This window comes from Leptonychotes weddellii, chromosome 14 (genome assembly GCF_054177405.1).
Source record: "Leptonychotes weddellii isolate Sample4059 chromosome 14, ASM5417740v2, whole genome shotgun sequence".
In the NCBI taxonomy this organism is placed as follows: Eukaryota; Metazoa; Chordata; class Mammalia; order Carnivora; family Phocidae; genus Leptonychotes; species Leptonychotes weddellii.
The window spans coordinates 69,432,381-69,450,543 of NC_138382.1; the positions used below are offsets into that span (position 1 = coordinate 69,432,381).

Sequence of the window (18,163 nt, forward strand, 5' to 3'; positions counted from 1 at the left end):
TATAAAAATCAAAGCAAAACCACTCAAGTGAGACATTTTAATTTTCAGATATTGGTTGTTCTCCTTATAGAAATTAGCCTGAATGAAATTGACCTTTTTATTTGTTCAGCTCTTATTTTTCTGTTATTATTTAAATTTCAGTTAGTTAGCATACAGTGTGTTAGCATACAATATAGTGATTCAACACTTTCAAACAACACTTGGTGCTTATCACAACAAGTGGACTACTTAGTCCCCATCAACTATTTGACCCATCCCCCTAACCACCTCCCCTCTGGAAAAGATCAGTATATTCCCTACAGTTAAGAGTCTGTTACTTCGTTTGCCTCTTTTTTTCCCTTTGCTTGTTTGTTTTGCTTCTTAAATTCCACATATGAGTGGAATCAGGTGATATTTGTCTTTCTCTGACTGACTTATTTCACTTAGTATACTACTCTCTAGCTTCATCCTTGTTTTTGCAAATGGCAAGATTTCATTCTTGTTTATGGCTGAGTAATATACCACTGTGTGTGTGTGTGTGTGTGTGTGTGTGTGTGTGTACAACATCTTCTTTATCCATTCATCAGTGGATAGATACTTGGGCTGCATCCATAATTTGGATTTTGTAGATAATGCTGCTATAAACATTAGGGTGTATGTACCCTTTGGTTTAGCGTTTTTGTATCCTTTGGATAAATATGTAGTAGTACAATTGCTATGGAGGTTCTCTAAAAAGTTAAAAATAGAACTCTAAGATTTCTATTGTGAGAGAACATTGTTTTCTGACTTACTTACCTGAGAAAATCAAAGTCCAGAGAGGATAAGTGAACTTCCCAAAGTCACAGAGCAGTTCATTTAGAGTTTGAGGACTCGGCAACAGACGAAGGTGTTTCCCACAGTGAATACTTCATCTGGGAATACTGGTGTTCCCAGATGTCTCTGCAACTTCCAGCAGGGAGCTCTGGGTATTGCTCCAGAAACTGCAGGTAGATAGCTTCTTTTTTTCTGGGTTTCTAGTCAGTTTGGCTGACTCAGGATCTAGGATGGCCTGCTCTCATTTCTCCATCCTTGGAGTAGATGAGGGTTCCATGTCCCAGGAGTCCCTTATGCCTTAAATATAGAGGAAGATGCTGTCTTTTCATCTGGTCATCAAATATGGTTTCTCCATTCTTGACAAGTGAGAACCCAGAGCAGATGAGTCAAATATCTACCTTAACGTGAAAAAATGAGACACTCTTTTGGGCCCAACTCAGGACTGAGCGTAAGTCACTGGCCATGCTTTCCCCCTTCCCTGTCAGTCAAGAGAAGCAGAATGGTCCTTTGGGAATTGTTTCAGGAGTCTTGTTTTTGGTATCAGTTGTGGTGCTGAACTTGGACAGATTACAGCAGCTCTTTGAGATTCTGTTTACTCATTCATAAAATTGAGTTGTATAAGATGGCTTAATATCCATTAGTCCTTAAAGGGTGGAGTGGCAGGGTAGCTTTGATCCAGAGGACTATTTCACTGGGTTATGAATTTAACCCTCTAGTACCTGAAACTACATTCCTGAAACCTCTATATATTCCTGAAAGGGACTTGACATGTGGATGGAGCATGTCAGGTCAGACTGACTGTTTTCAAATATGGAAAAGCAAGAGATTTGGGGGAACATTCCTCAACACTCAGAAGGGGCACCTAAGGAATGGATTCAGACCTATGAGAAGATATGTTCCTATTAAATCTGAATTCCAAGCATCAATTTTCTCTGCATTTTTAAATTAAAACCCAACAATATTTAATTCAAATGTAAAATATAAACCACACATTCAGTGCTTGTGAAGATACGCAACTAATTAGACTTACTAATTCAACATTCACAATACTTTTTAAATTTCTCACAATTTTGAATACCCTCAATGTATTAGAATGCATGCTAAAAAAAAAAAAGAATGCATGCCAGGCAACCTAAGATCTTCACACACCTTTTCCATTAACTGTAATTTATTTATAGTGTAAAAGGCAATGCTGGTAGCTAAATGATAACATCATACAATTTCATCATAGCTTAAGAAGCCATTTTACTGCCCATGCATCCACTATCTTATTCAACAGTACATACGAAGTACACACACAAGAAGAAACAAAATGAAGAAAAATGAGTCCCTGGCACTGAGGGACACACCATCTAATAGGGATGAGCAACTAATTATAAGGCAGTATGTCAAGTGTTCCAGCAAGACCAGAATACAGGGTTGTGGGAGCACAGAGGGTAAAGCAATGAATTCCAAAAGGAGAATGTAAAGTACTGTCCAATGTTGACACCCGAGCTCTTGCCAGGTGGAGAGGGGGAGGAAATATCTAGGAAGATGAAAGGGCTAACTACCAAAGTCACGCAGGCAGGATGCGTGAGCTGACGACCGTGAGCAGTTTCATAGGTGAGACAGGGCGGGGGAGGTGGGGGGAGCATGACGGGGAAGTGTCACTGGACAGAAAGATGGAGACAGACTCAAGAAGGGCTAATTATGTCATGATAAGAAAGAGCCTGGACATTTTTCTGATGGTTAGAAGGAGACCCACAACAGCCTATGACATCAGTTACCCTTCTTCACAGAGGGGGAAACTAAAGTTTGAGAGGTTAAATGAATTATTTGAAGCCATATTACAATGTTTGATAGAGAAGGTGAGTCAAAATTTTCTGAGTACAAACTAAATTTTCCCTTTACGCTATGTAACCTAAATACTCTCCTTGGAGACAAATAAATGAGTCTCATGTAGCGGTTTTAAGTATATAGATATAGTGGGGATTCAATTTTGAGAAGTATAGGAAATGCCCCAGGCGGCTCTGACACCCTCCCACAGCTTGGACCACTAACCATAGTGTTAGACCATCTGTCATAATAAAGTGGAGACCAAAGGACCTATCTTTTTCCCAAAAGTCAATTGTTTTAGGTTGTATTAGTTTATTTGCCCAGAATATCAGAAGAATTCTGAGAATATTAATTTGTTTTTGTAAATTTTTCCTTTGGAATCAATGGAACTGTTGATGGGCTGTACGCTTCTAGTAAATAATTCAATTCCTGAAGGTTAATTACCTTTGAGCAAGAAAAGCAAAAAGTGGAATAAATTTTCCTTTATTTCTAATTCTGACTGTAAAGGTGACATGATTAAATGAAAACAATGAATTATATCACTGTACTTCCTGCTATTTGCTAAGCTCCTGAGTCTGGACTTGGTTGCAGTTGGTGGTGAAAGAGGTAGAGATACCAGAAAGAAAAGAGTCTGAGCCTCTCAGAGTAATAATCATGGTCTGAGGCCATTAGCTTTGCCAAGTATAGAAACTGGATCTTATCCAAGCATTGGGTTAAACTGAAATGGACTGACTCACATCAATCACACTCACAAGAGACAGATGCATAAGCCAAGAGCATCAATATCTTCACTTGCCGGGGCGCCTAGGTGGCTCAGTCGTTAAGCATCTGCCTTCAGCTCAGGTCATGATCCCAGGACCCTGGGATCGAGCCCCGCATCGGGCTCCCTGCTCAGCGGGAAGCCTGCTTCTCCCTCTCCCTCTGCCGCTCCCCCTGCTTGTGTTCCCTCTCTCGCTGTGTCTCTCTCTGTCAAATAAAATCTTTAAAAAAAAAAAAATCTTCACTTGCCATGAGAACTGTACCTGCCAAATTGGGTATTTACATTCTCTAAGGCAAAAGATGTGTGAATTAATTTGGCTGTGATCATCATTTTACAATGTATATGTATATTAAAACATCACACTGTATACCTTGCATATATACAGTTTTATCTGTTAATTTTATCTTGATAAAGTTGGAATGAATGAAAAAATGAATTTATTTATTTTTAAAGATTTTTTAAACTTATTCATTTGGGAGAGAGAGAGAGGGAGCATGAGTGGGGTGGAGGGGCAGAGAGAGAGGGAGAGAGAGAATCTTGAGCAGGCTCCACACCCAGCGGGAGCCGGACATGGGGCTGGATCCCATGACCCTGAGATCATGACCTGAGTGGAAGTTGAGTCGGAGGCTTAACTGACTGAGCCACCCAGGTGCCCCAAAGAGCTGGGAACTTTAAAAAAGGGACTGAATGGAGTAATTTAATTTTAACAAAAATGGAATTATAAATACATATGTTGTTCTGAATTTTTACCTTAAAAAATCTTAAATTGATTACATAATTATTTATAATTATTATATATAGTGTTAATTATTTTCATTTCATTTTAATTAATTGTTAAATATAAGTAAAACATTATTTACTTAATTATATTATTCTTCAATGAAAAAAGCTGACGGGATCTGTGCGATCAGAGCACACTTGTTTTTTCACCAGGTACCGCCATGTGTCATGGGGACAGCTGTAGTTTGAAGGAGCCTTGGATAGCTGGTCAGGTGCTGACACCAATCTATAACTTTACAAGAGTTTGATCCAAATGGTCTTTTTTAACACACACAATTATAAATTTGAGCTTTGCCAAAACAAAATTGTCTAAACCACATGAGGTTTCTAATAGGAATATGATATACACAGCATTATTTTACTTTTTTGCTACTTATAATAAAAATTTGTTTCATACAGAATTCCAGACATGGACAGAAGAAGTCAGACCAGCATCTATGAATTTCTTCTCACTGGCTTCTCTGAGTGGCCAGAGAAGCAGCCTCTCCTGTTTGGGCTTTTTCTGGGCATGTACCTGGTCACCATTGTGGGGAACCTGCTCATCATCCTGGCCATTGCCTCTGACCCACACCTCCACACCCCCATGTACCTCTTCCTAGCCAACCTGTCCTTTTCTGACATTGGTTTTCTCTCCACAATAATTCCCAAGCTGCTAGATAATATTGGCTCAGGAAGTAAATTGATTTCTTATGGTGGGTGTCTGACACAGCTTTATTTCTTTGGCCTATTTGCAGATCTGGACAACTTTCTCCTGGCTGTGATGGCACTTGACTGCTATGTGGCCATCAGCCACCCCCTCCATTATGCCATGACCATTATGCCATGAACTCCCAACGGTGTATCCTGTTGGTGACTGGGTCTTGGGTGGTCACTACCTTCCATGCCCTAGTGCATACCCTCCTGGTGATGAGGCTTTCTTTCTGTGACCCCAATATCATCCCCCATTTCTTCTGTAATCTGGTTCCACTCCTAAATCTGGCCTGCTCCAGTACTTATGTCAATGAGCTGGTGCTCATCCTTGTGGCAGGAACATTGCTAATTGGACCCTTCATCTGCATCCTTACATCTTACTTTTTATATTGCTTTAGCTATTCTAAGAATCAGTTCCACAAAGGGTAAGCAAAGGGCCTTTTCCAACTGCACCTCCCACCTCTCTGTGGTCTCTCTGTTTTATAGCACTGCTATCGGGGTCTATTTATGTCCTCCGTCAACCTCCTCAGGTGGAAAAGACAGAGTCTTCTCAGTAATGTACACAGTGGTGACCCCTATGCTGAATCCCTTCATCTACAGCCTAAGAAACAGGGATATGAAGGGGGCTCTGGGAAAACTACTCAGAAGAAAAACATTCTAACATTCTTTCCTAGGACCTTACAGTCCTGACTCCAGGACTCAGAGCTGGGAGTTGAAATTGGCCTCCTGAGAGCCTAACCACTGGAGCTTCCCTGCACTAGAGACTTCTTTTTTCTTAGGTTTATATTTCAAAGTACAGATTGACATCTAAGAACAGGGAGGGACCAGTGATAACAGTAACCTCAGATCATCTCTGTGAAATGCCCACGCTCTGAGTAGTTTACTACCTACTCTCAAAATGGCTCTTGTTATTTTTACTGGTCTCTAAGCAAAGCCTGTGGGGGGCGGGGGGCTTGTATACATATAAAATGAAAATGAAGGTCCAAATTTTTGTTTAGTTCAAGTTATAACTGAACTATGGAAGATGTCGTTGGCCCAAGAATATAGGATCCATTATGTCTGGTAGCAATAAATACAAAAGAAGTAACCTGACACTTTATATTTAAACAGGCAGTGTTCTATTGAAACATCAGAATGAGGCGTTAGTTTAAGCCCTGGGTTCCAGGGTGGACTTTGTCAGAAATGAACTGTGTGACAGTGGATAATCACTTGATTGTCTCTGAGCCTTGGTTTCCTGAAACATTTATAAAATAAAGTGATTGAATTATGTTAGTCTAACACCCTACATGCATATACCCCAGTTCCAATAATATTTAGTGTTATAGTGACAAGAACTAAAGACTTGAAGTCAGAAGTTACAAATTAGAACCAAAAGCCCTCCACTCTCACACTATGTAATTTGGGGAACATTCTTCCATTTTGAGGTCTGGTTTCTTTATCTGTAAAACGGGAAAAACAACTACATAATAAGAGTAATGAATAATAAATAATATATAAGCTTACTTGGGTCACAGTGCTCCACAAATGTTTATGGAATCTAAATCTTCGGTTCTGTTATTTATCTTAATCTTAGGACTTCCCTCTCTCTGTTGGGACAACCCTCAATCACTCCCTCTCTGGAAGCCCTGTTTCCAGTCTTCTTGTCATTTATGAAGGCTCTTCTAGGTGATTGCTCTCTCTGGTAAATATTTTGGAGGTCTCTGAATATGGAGGTAGAAACCATGTTAAGGAGAATTCTTCCAGTGATTATTTAATTCCTCCATATTTGCTCCACGTGGGTCACCAAAGGTTGATTTAATATAGGTGGAAGAGTGTGCTAGTATTGGGAAGAATATTTCTTCACTCAGCTTGACTTGTACCTCAAAGTGGAGGAGATTCAATTCGTGTAATAACTGCCCTAGTCTGTTCCCTTACTCACTCTGCCCCAGAAAAGAAATTTGGGCACACTCAGCCCAGACCATCCCTGTTTCTTATTGAGGACCAGTCTGTTCACAGGGAGCATATGCTCTGCTATATACCTCCAAGGGCAAATCGGCCACTCATACACACCTGGGAACCCTCCCTATTCCAGCAATAGTTGCTTCTGGGGTCAGTCAGAAAAACATTTAGGTTCTCACCTCAAGTCATGTCTCCAACCTAGACATCATCAGGAGTAAAGTAGCAATTTGGCCCCCATCTTTTGTTTGCCCTTGTCTTACTCAGTAGTTGATTTAGAACCCAACTGGGAAAGCGGGTATTGTTTATTGAGATCCCTCAAACACCCCCAACAATCTGAAAATCATAGCCCCAGCACATATCTAGAGTCTAGGAGACTCTAGAGTAAGTTATTTAACATCTGAGTCTCCTGGTACATAATAATGAGGTAACAATATGTTTTTATAATTTTGAAAAAACAGTAAATAACTGAACAACTATAACTGAAGTGCTTATCATGAACCCTGACATGTAGAAGGGACCCAAAAAATAACTGTTCGTCTTGTTGTACAGCTGCTGTTTTCATAGCAGCTCTTCTCGTTGTTGTAGGTCTCGTGAGCCTGACCCCTCCCTGCTGAGTAATCAGGCAGCCGATTGAATCATATGCTTTTTAAAGGTTGTAGTTCTTCACATTTACTAAAAAGAAGACATATAGAATTTGGCAGGCATATTTTAGGCCATTTCATTGCCAAATGGCATCCACCATGAAATGAGAGATTTGACATGTCCTGGCCCAGTGCTTTCTAAGAGAGGGGAACCTTTACAAGGTGTTTTTAAGCCATAATATTGGAATCTATTTGGGTTCACTTAGAAACAGGTCCTGAGACAAGAGTTTGAATACAAGCAGTTCCTTTGGGAGGTGATCCTAGGAAACACCAAGAGGGAGTGGGGAACCAAGACAGAAAAGGGAAGGTAGGCAATAAAGGGACACTACCACGTGAGTTACCACTGTGCATAACTAGCCCTTACTATTGCTGGGGAACTCTGGAACCAGTGCAGAACAGATACCTCTAAGTTATCCTACCCGAGGGATCTAAGTTATCCCACCCAACTCCCACCAGCTGAGACTGAAGGCTGCTCCTAGCGAGCATTAATTCCTCAGCACTTCTTTTCTGCTATGCATGTCTATCTGGAACTCATGGGACTCCCGGGGACACCTCCGGCTGCCAGAAATAGCTCTCAGACGCAGACGGATATGCGGCTATCTGAAAGTATGTGGGGGAAAGTCACATACTTCCTGTCAGTATCATGACAATGATAAGACTTGAGGGTACATGGATGAGGCAACAACAGTGTCTACTACTGTTTACCCCTTGCACCGCTCAGACCCTCTCGCACCCTACGTTAAGTTCACTACACCCTGTCACTGCTCCTTTAAAGTGGTGGCTGAGTGCCATTTTTCTTTTAAAAAAAGATAATAGGAGGGTTAGTAGGACAAGCTGTAGTCCCCACTGCTACAGTTTTCCTCAAGATTGTAGTTAAAATGTCATCTCCTCCACCAGATCTCCCTTCTACTTGTTCCGTGCTTCTACTGATCTAGGTTGGTTGTCCAATGGTGTCTTTTAGGTCTGACTTTAGGTTCTCTGACTCTGCTTTCCATGGCCTTGTTAGCTGTGCTTGGTGCAGTTCTCTGTGGTTGCAGAACATTATTACAATGTTAAAGGTCTTTGTACAATTACTTGACAAAGGAAATCTGTGAATTGGAGTGGATCTAAATTCCAGTAATGCTGGGGGCCCCCCAATTAAAAGAGTTGTTTCTCTTATTTTCCCTGTATAAATTACATCCTCCCTAAGCATTTCAAGCAGAGGTTGTGTGGAAAAGACACCCCTGGAAGCCTTAGCTGAGTGTCACAAGCACATGAGCTTTATTACCAATTATGTCATATTGTTTATAGAATTTATCTAACAACAATTCACTTTTAGCGATGCCCTGATTTCTTCTTCTGTAATATTTATTTTATCACTTTGAAACACTGTACCTGTGCTTTATCATAACTTTGGGTCCCCAGTGAACGATCAGAATCAGGGTTCTCTGCCCACACTACCGATTATAGGTCTAACTCATTACAACCATTCATGAAAGCACCTCCTGGTGTCCCAGTGAATCCCACGAGTTCCAGACATATACCTCCTTGCCCTCATTAATTAGCAGCAATCTTATTTCCTTGTAATAATTTGGATCAACACTGCCATAGTTTGAATGTTTGTGCCTCCCCCCAAATTCCTTCTGCCTAAAATGCTTCTTTTTTTTTCTTTTTTAAATTTTGCTATGTTAGTCACCATACAGTACATCATTAGTTTTTGATGTAGTGTTCCATGATTCATTGTTTGCGAATACAATAAAACGCTTTCTTCTCCTCCTCTTCTCAGATCTCAGCTGAAGCATCATTTCCTCAGGGAGGTTAGGTTAGATCTTTGTGATTCACATTCTCCAAACTCCCTGTGTTTCTCTTTCAATGCACTTATCTCAATGATATTTTAACAAGTAATTGCCTAAGAGACTACTTTACTTATTCTTCCATTCATTCTACAAATATGTACTAAGGTCCTATTAGGTGCCTGACACTCGATACTGGGGCTACCATGAAGAACAAAATACACCTTGCCCCTGACTTCATGGAGCTTGTAGTCTAGTGTATAACATCTCTTATGCTTTATTTTAAGTTCTATGAAAGGAGGAGCTCTGTCTTATCCACTACCATATCCCAGAATATCTAGCTAAATAAAAGAATAAAGAAATCAATATAGAAATTAATGAATAAGTGAGTGAGTTCTATTTGGAATATTTATTTAAATTTTTTTGAAATTTTTAAAAATGTATTTTAATTTCTAATTTTTGTTTTTATGGTTTGATGATTTCTCCCAAGGCAAACCCTACGCATCTACCACCTGTTTAGGAAATAGATCATTGCCAGCTTCCCAGAACCTGCCTTTGTGCCTCTGTCAAATTGCAACTCCCCTCTCCCCCATGAAAGTACCACTATTCTATGTTTTATGTTAATCACTTCTTTGATTTCCCTTTTAATTTTACCACATACACATCTGTGCCCAAACAGTATAATTTAATTTTTCCCATTTAAAATTTTTTTACTGTTTGTTTTTTCCAGCTTTACTGAGATACAATGGACCTGTAACACTGTGTAAGTTTAAGGTGTAGAACTTGATGGCTCGGTATACATATATACTGTGGAATGATTACCACAGTAAAGTTAGTTTACACATCCATTATCTCATAGTTACTGTGTGTGTGTGTGTGGTGAGAACATTTAAGATCTATGCTCTTAGCAACTTTAAAATATACAACAGTATTGTTAGCTACACTCACCATGCTGTACATTACATCCCTAGAACTTACTCATCTTAATAACAGTTGAAGGACATACTTTTGACCAAGCTCTCCCCATTCACCCACTTCCTGCCCCAGCCCCTGGAAACCACCATCTACTCTTGGTTTCTATGAGTTTGGCTTTTTTAGATTCCACATATAAACGAGATCATATAGTATTTGTGTTCTCTATCTGACTTTGTTCACTCAACATAATAGTCTCAAGCTTCATCCATGTTGTCACAAATGGAAGGATTTCCTTCTTTTGTATGGCTGAGTAATATTCCATTGGGTGTCTATCACATTTTTTTACCCATTCATCTGTCAGCCGCACTTAGGTTGTTTGCATATCTTGGCTACGGTGACTAATGCTGCAATGAATGTGGGGGTAGCTCATATGGTCACTGGGAGGATTAAATGACACGAAAGCATCTGAGCACTTTAAACAGAAGGCCTGACTCATAGCAAACACTCAACTTATGTAACCTATTTTGATTGCCAACTACGTGCATTCCATGACATCTGTGTCCATGTAAGTTTCAGATGTTTGGGAGCAGATTGAGATGAGAGCTGATAAGAATGTTCCATTTCTTTCTAGGGAGATGAATGATTTGTGTTCCCAGAATGAAGAGAGCATAAGTAAAAGGGAAAACATCTATTCAAGCTGCATACTGAGAACAGAGAGTTATCAGTCAGATCAAGAAGGAAAACATAACAGAATATTTCTTAAGCACATTATAACCCTTGCAAAGTAATAATAAAAACAGGGCGCCTGGGTGGCTCAGTCAGTTAGGCGACTGCCTTCGGCTCAGGTCATGGTCCTGGAGTCCCGGGATCAAGTCCCGCATCGGGCTCCCGGCTTGGCGGGGAGCCTGCTTCTTCCTCTGACCCTATCCCCTCTCATGCTGTTTCTCTCTCTCTCTCTCTCTCAAATAAATAAATAAATAAAATCTTAAAAAAAAAAAAGTAATAATAAAAACAGAGCAACCACAGAGAAAAAATGGGGAAGGATTTAGCTGGAAAATTCAAAGAAGGGAAACACTAAAATGGTCAAAAATACAAAAAAATTCCCCCAGCAACTAGGAAAAAAAGTAAAACTGTAATAAAGTATAGTTTCTTTTTCCATCATCAGACTGAGAGATAGAAAAGAGTTTGCAAAAAAAAAAGAAAAGAGTTTGCAAACAGTGCTGTTAGGAGTGTGGAAAAGGACACTCTTATATGCTCTTGGATGCTGTATAAATTGACTCCAGTTTTTTGGAGGATAATCTGGTGGTGCCAACTGAAATTAAAAATGCACATATACTTTCATATAGCATTTCCATTTCTAGAAAAAAATATATACACAAAGACATCTGTAAAAAGAATATCCACGTAGCATTGCTTTTGTGATAGCTCCCCAAAAAAGGAGATACATGGCCTGAGGAAGGAATCTCTATAACTTGTAGAACATCCGATAATCATTACTTTTAAAATAACGAGGTAGGTCTGATTGTGACGTAGGAGATCTGTGATATATGGATGAGAGAAACAAAGAAAGCTCCAGAACAAATGACTCCATTTTTTTTGTAAAAACAAAGTTATACATATACATATATGCATAGAAAAGTGTCTGGGTAAGTACATGTCAAAACGTTAACAGCAATTACTCCTGGAGAGGAATGGGGAAGGTGGGAAACAGACTCTCACTTTTCACTTGATACATGTTTCACTGCTAAGTATTTTTAAATAAGGGTGTATAACTTAATTGAAATGTAAAAATAAGAGGCGAATCTTCAAGGACCTCTCAGAGTCAAATTTGGAGCCCATGTCAGAGAATCCATGTCCAGGCCGATCTCCCAGGTCCTGACCATTCCCGGGATCACCTGCCAAGCCACAGGCAGTCACTAATGCTAATATTGGAAGCTCTGCCTCTTGGGCCCCACCCCCCAGGGACAGCCTCAGATTTGAACAATGACACGCTTGGGGCTCTGTGCTAGTAAGAACCATGGAATCATGCAGAAGCATGTGATAAAATCTCCCAGTGCCTTTCCCAGGCATGCCTTCCTGCCCCTGACCAGCAGAAGCCCCACACCCCCTACCCCCCATGAGGCTGGCTGCCCTTTCCCTTGAACTCCTTCCTGATGCCTTCCTTTCTGCGATGCTGGGCCACTTCCTCTGTCCTCCCAGAGTGGTTGGCTCTATGCTACTGTTAAAAGAAGACATGATGACACATGCTGCCTGAGGGAGGAAGTACCCAGCCCAGCCCATTCCAGTCCAGTTGGAGGCCCACAATAAGGTGAGTCTCTGCACTCAGGGCTTCACAAACACACTGCAGTTGCTGAGCCAGTCAGGTAATTCCCCCGCAAGAATTGCTCTCTGCAATTTCCGGAGGGATAACCATCTTTCTCAAATTGGATACTTTGCACAGTATTGTGCATTTTGTGAAGTTTGTCTTTGACTCCGTAAGTTTTCTTCTTTTTTTTTTTCCTTTTCTTTCCCTTCGTAGTGCCTCTTCCTTATGCCACCCTCAGACATGCTATGTCTTCATGGACTCTCCCCTCCCTTTATTAAAACCTAGCCACACACACACACGCACAAAACCAAAAACCAAAAACAAACAAACTGAATGATTTAAACAGTCAAGAGTGTTTCCTTTCAGGGAAATTTTCCTGAGTCAAAGAGAAAATATCTGATGGAATCCCAGAAAGCTTTAATCACTTGGGGAGGTATCATGGGTAATCAGGATTGGATGATTCTAAAATGAACCCCTGGACATAGTTGTCAACTTCATCTTTCTTAAAAACTGACCCAGACTTTTCTTTCCACTTCTAGGAATTAGTGATCAAACTGAGAAACCCAGAGAATAGACTAAGTCGTGTTATCCAAGTGCCTCTTCTATTTATCAAGGCCATTTTGGAAAGAGAGGCAACTCTGTTATCAGGGAAGTCTGTGGCTCTGACTGCCAGGAGTTGTGGGGACCTATTCTGTGATAGGGAAGCCAAGTTCCTACAGGAATTTAAAACAAACAACCCTGCACTGTTTCACAGACTTGTTACAGGGCGTTTAAGTCCACAGTCTCTTTTTGGATTTTTTGGGTTTTGTTTTTGTTTTTTACAAAGCCTCTTGTATTGAAAGCAGGGGTTCTTCTTCCCATTTCCCAAAAGAAGAAACTGAGGCTCCCAAGAATGAAGAGATTTTCCTAAGGCCCCCAAGAAAAGTTTCATGGCAATCTGAGACCAAAGCCCAAATCTTACCATTCTTGGATTAAAACTATTCTCACACAACACACTACTTCTTCTCTGTCCACATTCTTATATAAAGACTCTTCTCTAGTAGTTCCCCATTCCTGGCTTCCCAGCCCTTGCCCCATACCACATTATTCTCCTTTACCCACAAGGAGCTGATATGCTGCCCTATGCGTCAGGTAGGGTAATCTCCAGCAGCTATGAGGGAGATGAGGAGGACTCCAAGGTTCCAGGCAGCCCGCCCTCCAACCACTTCTGGGGCTTTCTCCAGTCTTATGAGCAGCTTTGTCACAGAAGCTTGATGGGTATTGCCCCAGGGAGCAGGCATAGCCTGCAAACTATCTGGTAGAGGTCATTCACTTCTTTTTTTTTTTTATTAACATATAATGTATTATTTGTTCCAGGGGTACAGGTCTGTGATTCGTCAGTCTTAAACAATTCACAGGGCTCACCATAACACATTCCCTTCTTAGAACTTTTTACAACTACCCTAAGAACTGAGGGGAGACATCTCATGTTTTCTAAATAAACTCAGGGCCCCCTGCTCTGATTTGGAGGCTCCAATTACAATGACAGACTAGTAAGGGGAAGGAAGCACAGGACAAGAATAAAACATTAGGTGCTAAATGGATGAGCTGGGACAGAAGGAGCATCACTTCTGAGTTAGCTCTATGATCCAACCCTATGCTCTGCGGGGAAGTTAATCCATCCCTCTGGGGAAGTTAATCCATCCCTCTGATTCTCAATTTAATAATCTGAAAATGGGAATGATAATATCTACTCTCTAATTCAATAATGAGAATTAAAGTAGGAAAAAACGTGATAGACACATATCACTGGCCAAAGGCACAAGATAGCACAGTGGAAAACAAGAAACATAGAGTAAAGCAGGAACTGGAATAGTTAGGGAATGCTCAAGGCATGGCATAGTCCACTGGTTAAGAACATAGACATTGAGGAGCGTCTGGGTGGCTCAGTCGGTTGAGCATCTGGCTCTTGGTTTGTTTGTTTGTTCTTTTATGTTTGGTTAGCCAACATATAATGTGTCATTAGTTTCTGACGTAGTGTTCAATGATTCATTAGTTGCATATAACACTCAGTGCTCATCACAACACGTGCCTTCCTTAGTACTCATCATCCGGCTACCCCATCCCTCCACCCCCCTCCTTCTGTAACCCTCAGTTCATTTCCCGGAGTCCAGAGTCTCTCATGGTTTGTCTCCCTCTCTGCTTTCTTTCCATTCAGTTTTCCCTCCCTTTCCCTGTGACTCTTGGTTTTGGCTCAGGGTCATGATCTCATGGGTCATGAGACTGAGCCCCATGTCAGGCTCTGCGCTCAATGGGGAGTCTGCTTAAAGATTCTCTCTCTCTGCCCCTCCCTCCATTCTCTCTCACTCTTGCACACCCACACACTCTCTCTCTCTCTCAAATAAATAAATCTTTTTTTTAAGGTTTTATTTATTTGAGAGAGAGAGAATGAGTCAGAGAGAGCGCACACATGAGAGAGGGGAGGGTCAGAGGGAGAAGCAGACTCCCTGCTCAGCAGGGAGCCCGATGCAGGACTCAATCCCAGGACTCCAGGATCGTGACCTGAGCTGAAGGCAGTCGCTTAACCAACTGAGCCACCCAGGCGTCCCCAGATAAATAAATCTTTTAAAAAAAAAGAGCATAGACTCTGGGCTTAAATGAAACTGAATGCAAATTCTAGTTCTACTACTTACTAACTGTGACTTTGAGCATGTCACAGAACCCCTCTGAGCTTCAATTTCTTCACCTATAAAACAGAGATAATAATACCTATGTCACATAATTTCTGTGGTCACCAAATAAAAATCATATAGGTAAAGCTCTTAGAACAATTCCTGGTTTACAGAAAGTGCTCATTAAAAGAGTGGCTACAACTTTTAGATCTCATTCATTATCATACCACATTGAAATCAATAGTTCAATAGCATACTATAAATTTCCAGATCTTTGTAATTGAAAAGTCTCACGTTCACTCTCTTGAGTTGTATCATGGTGACATCCTTTAGTTTGAAATATAAAAGCAGACAGTCCAGCAGTGATGGATAAATCCATTTCCATGGGGAAAGAGCTAAGTAAACTAAATGGGCAGTGTGATGTAGCCCATGTAGAGAACTCAAGGTATCCAGCTGTAAGGTGAAGCCCAGCCAGACCACTTGCCATTGAGTTATGCTGAGCAAATCACTTCACGTCCCAAAGCTTTGGTTCCTCATCTGGAATATGAGAATAGTGAGTGACTGTTGCTGCTGGAAGTGTCTTCAGGATTGCTGATGATTATATGAGATAATGCATGTGCAAGTGCCTTACAGAGAGGCTGTTCTTAATTGTTCACACTTTTTTCCCCAATGATCTAATTGTAAAGTTTAAGAAATCTTGGGTTAGGGGCACCTGGGTGGCTCAGTCATTAAGCGTCTGCCTTCAGCTCAGGTCATGATCCCAGGGTCCTGGGATTGAGCCCCTCATTGGGCTCCCTGCTCAGTGAGCCTGCTTCTCCCTCCCCCTCTGTCTGCTGCTCCCCCTGCTTGTGCTCTCTCTCTTTTTCAAATAAATAAGTAAAATCGTTTAAAAAAAGAAATCTTGGGTTAGCCATGGACACAGCCAACTCTCATTTCCCCCAAAGGCTATGATTTATGACCAGCCCAGATCATTATGACCCTGTGACGAAAGACCGGACTCACAGAACTTTGCTTAGTTCTTGGGAACCACATTTTTTTTTTACTTTTTTTTTTTATTATGTTATGTTAATCACCATACATTACATCATTAGTTTTTGATGTAGTGTTCCATGATTCATTGTTTGCGTATAACACCCAGTGCTCCCTTCAATACGTGCCCTCTTTAATACCCATCACCAGGCTAACCCATCCCCCCACCCCCTCCCCTCTAGAACCCTCAGTTTGTTTCTCAAAGTCCATAGTCTCTCATGGTTCGTCTCTCCCTCCGATTTCTCCCCCTTCATTTTTTCCCTTCCTACTATCTTCTTCTTTTTTTTTTTAACATATAATGTATTATTTGTTTCAGATTAAGACAGTGACAATGCGGAGCAGATTCACTGTAGAGAGACCTGGATAGCAGAAATACTTACTCCCAGAAAAACCTGGAGAAGAGTAGAACAGGACTGAAAAACTGATAGGCATAACTTCCAGCATTTACTGAGCACTTGCCATGGACCAGGCACTCTTATTTCATTCTCATACCAACTTCATGAGTGATGTGTTATTAATATTCCCCCATTTTAGAGATAAGGAAACCAAGGCTTTTTTGAGAACAAAAGATTGGAAACCCCTTATCTAAAAAAGGACTTATTATTGGTTATTAAAGTCATCCATTTTATTCATGTTCTGATTGTCCATTCATTAGACTCCTTTGAGGTTTTTCTATCCTGAGCCAGTACATCTAGTAAGATTTCGGATGGATGAAGGTATGTCTTTTTTTTTTTTTAAGATTTTATTTATTTATTTGACAGAGAGATAGAGAGAGAGAAAACAAGTAGGCAGAGAGGCAGGCAGAGGGAGAGGGAGAAGCAGGCTCCCCGCCGAGCAGGGAGTCCGATGCAGGGCTCGATCCCAGGACCCTGGGATCATGACCTGAGCTGAAGGCAGCTGCTTAACCAACTGAGCCACCCAGGTGCCCCTGGATGAAAGTATGTCTTTCATTTGCTAAGCAGAAGACAGAATAATGCATAAGGTTCACAATATCTTGAAGACAAAATGATTTCAGAAAAGAGAAATATAGAAGCTGAGAATCTGGAAACGGTTTCTCCCAAGATGTGTCTGTATACTCTTTGAGAAGTCTTTGGGTACCACCAGGAGTATGCGCTCCCCAAAACAGAAATTGTTGGACCAAATAACCTCTGAAATCCCTTTTAGTAGGCAGATTACCTGGTTATATAGCCCATCAAGAGGTCTTATTACCATGAATAAGGTGCCTTGGTTTTATTTGAGGAGTCATGCTATATAGTGTCACTAGCATAGACTTTGGAACCTGATAAGCATGACTTTAAGATCAGATTTTGCCCTTCATGGGCAAAAAAAAAGGTTAAGCTTTCCATGCCTTAGTTTTCTAATTTGTAATACTGGTGCATCTATACAATTTGTAATAGTGATGATGCTGTTGATAATGAAAAATCCATACCTCACTATTTTGGAAAATAATTAAGTACTTGATCCCATTATCAACACTGTGTGCAGTTTATATCGGAGCACAAAAGTGATAGAAATCAAACAGCCTGCTCAGATGTTCAATGGAGTTACCTCAAAAAAAATAAAACTACAACTACCATATGATCCAGCAATTCCACTTCTGGGTATTTATTCACAGAAAGCAAAAACACTAATTCAAAAAGATATATGTTCACTTATGTTCACTGCAGCATTATTTGCAATAGCCACGACATGGAAACAACCTAACTGTTCAACTATGGATGAATGGATAAAGAAGATGTAGTATATATATACAATGGAATACCATCCAACCATTTTAAAAAATGGAATCTTGCCATCTACAACAACACGAATGGACCTTGAGGGCATTATGCTAAGTGAAATAAATCAGAGAAAAACAAATACCACATGATCTCACTTATATGAGGAATTTAAAGGGGAAAAAAGGCTCTGGGGCGCCTGGGTGGCTCAGTCAATTAAGCATCCAACTCTTGATTTCAGCTCAGGTCATGATCTCAGGGTCGTGGGATCAAGCCCCACATTGGGCTCTGTGCTGGGTGTGAATCCTGCTTAAGATTCTTTCTCTCTCGGGCGCCTGGGTGGCTCAGTTGGTTAAG

General features: G+C 40.7%; 1 protein-coding gene and 1 pseudogene across 1 annotated transcript in view; one reads left to right on the forward strand and one right to left on the reverse strand.

The window, feature by feature from the left end:
* Positions 1–1,072: 1,072 nt before the first annotated feature.
* PDCL (phosducin like) overlaps positions 1,073–18,163 on the reverse strand; it is a 74,284-nt gene continuing 57,193 nt past the window's right edge. The window contains exon 4 of the mRNA XM_081803538.1: positions 1,073–1,089. The gene's annotated coding sequence lies outside the window, so the exon portion shown is untranslated. The remainder of the gene's footprint in view (positions 1,090–18,163) is intronic.
* On the forward strand, positions 4,510–5,498 carry LOC102744334 (olfactory receptor 1E1-like; annotated as a pseudogene).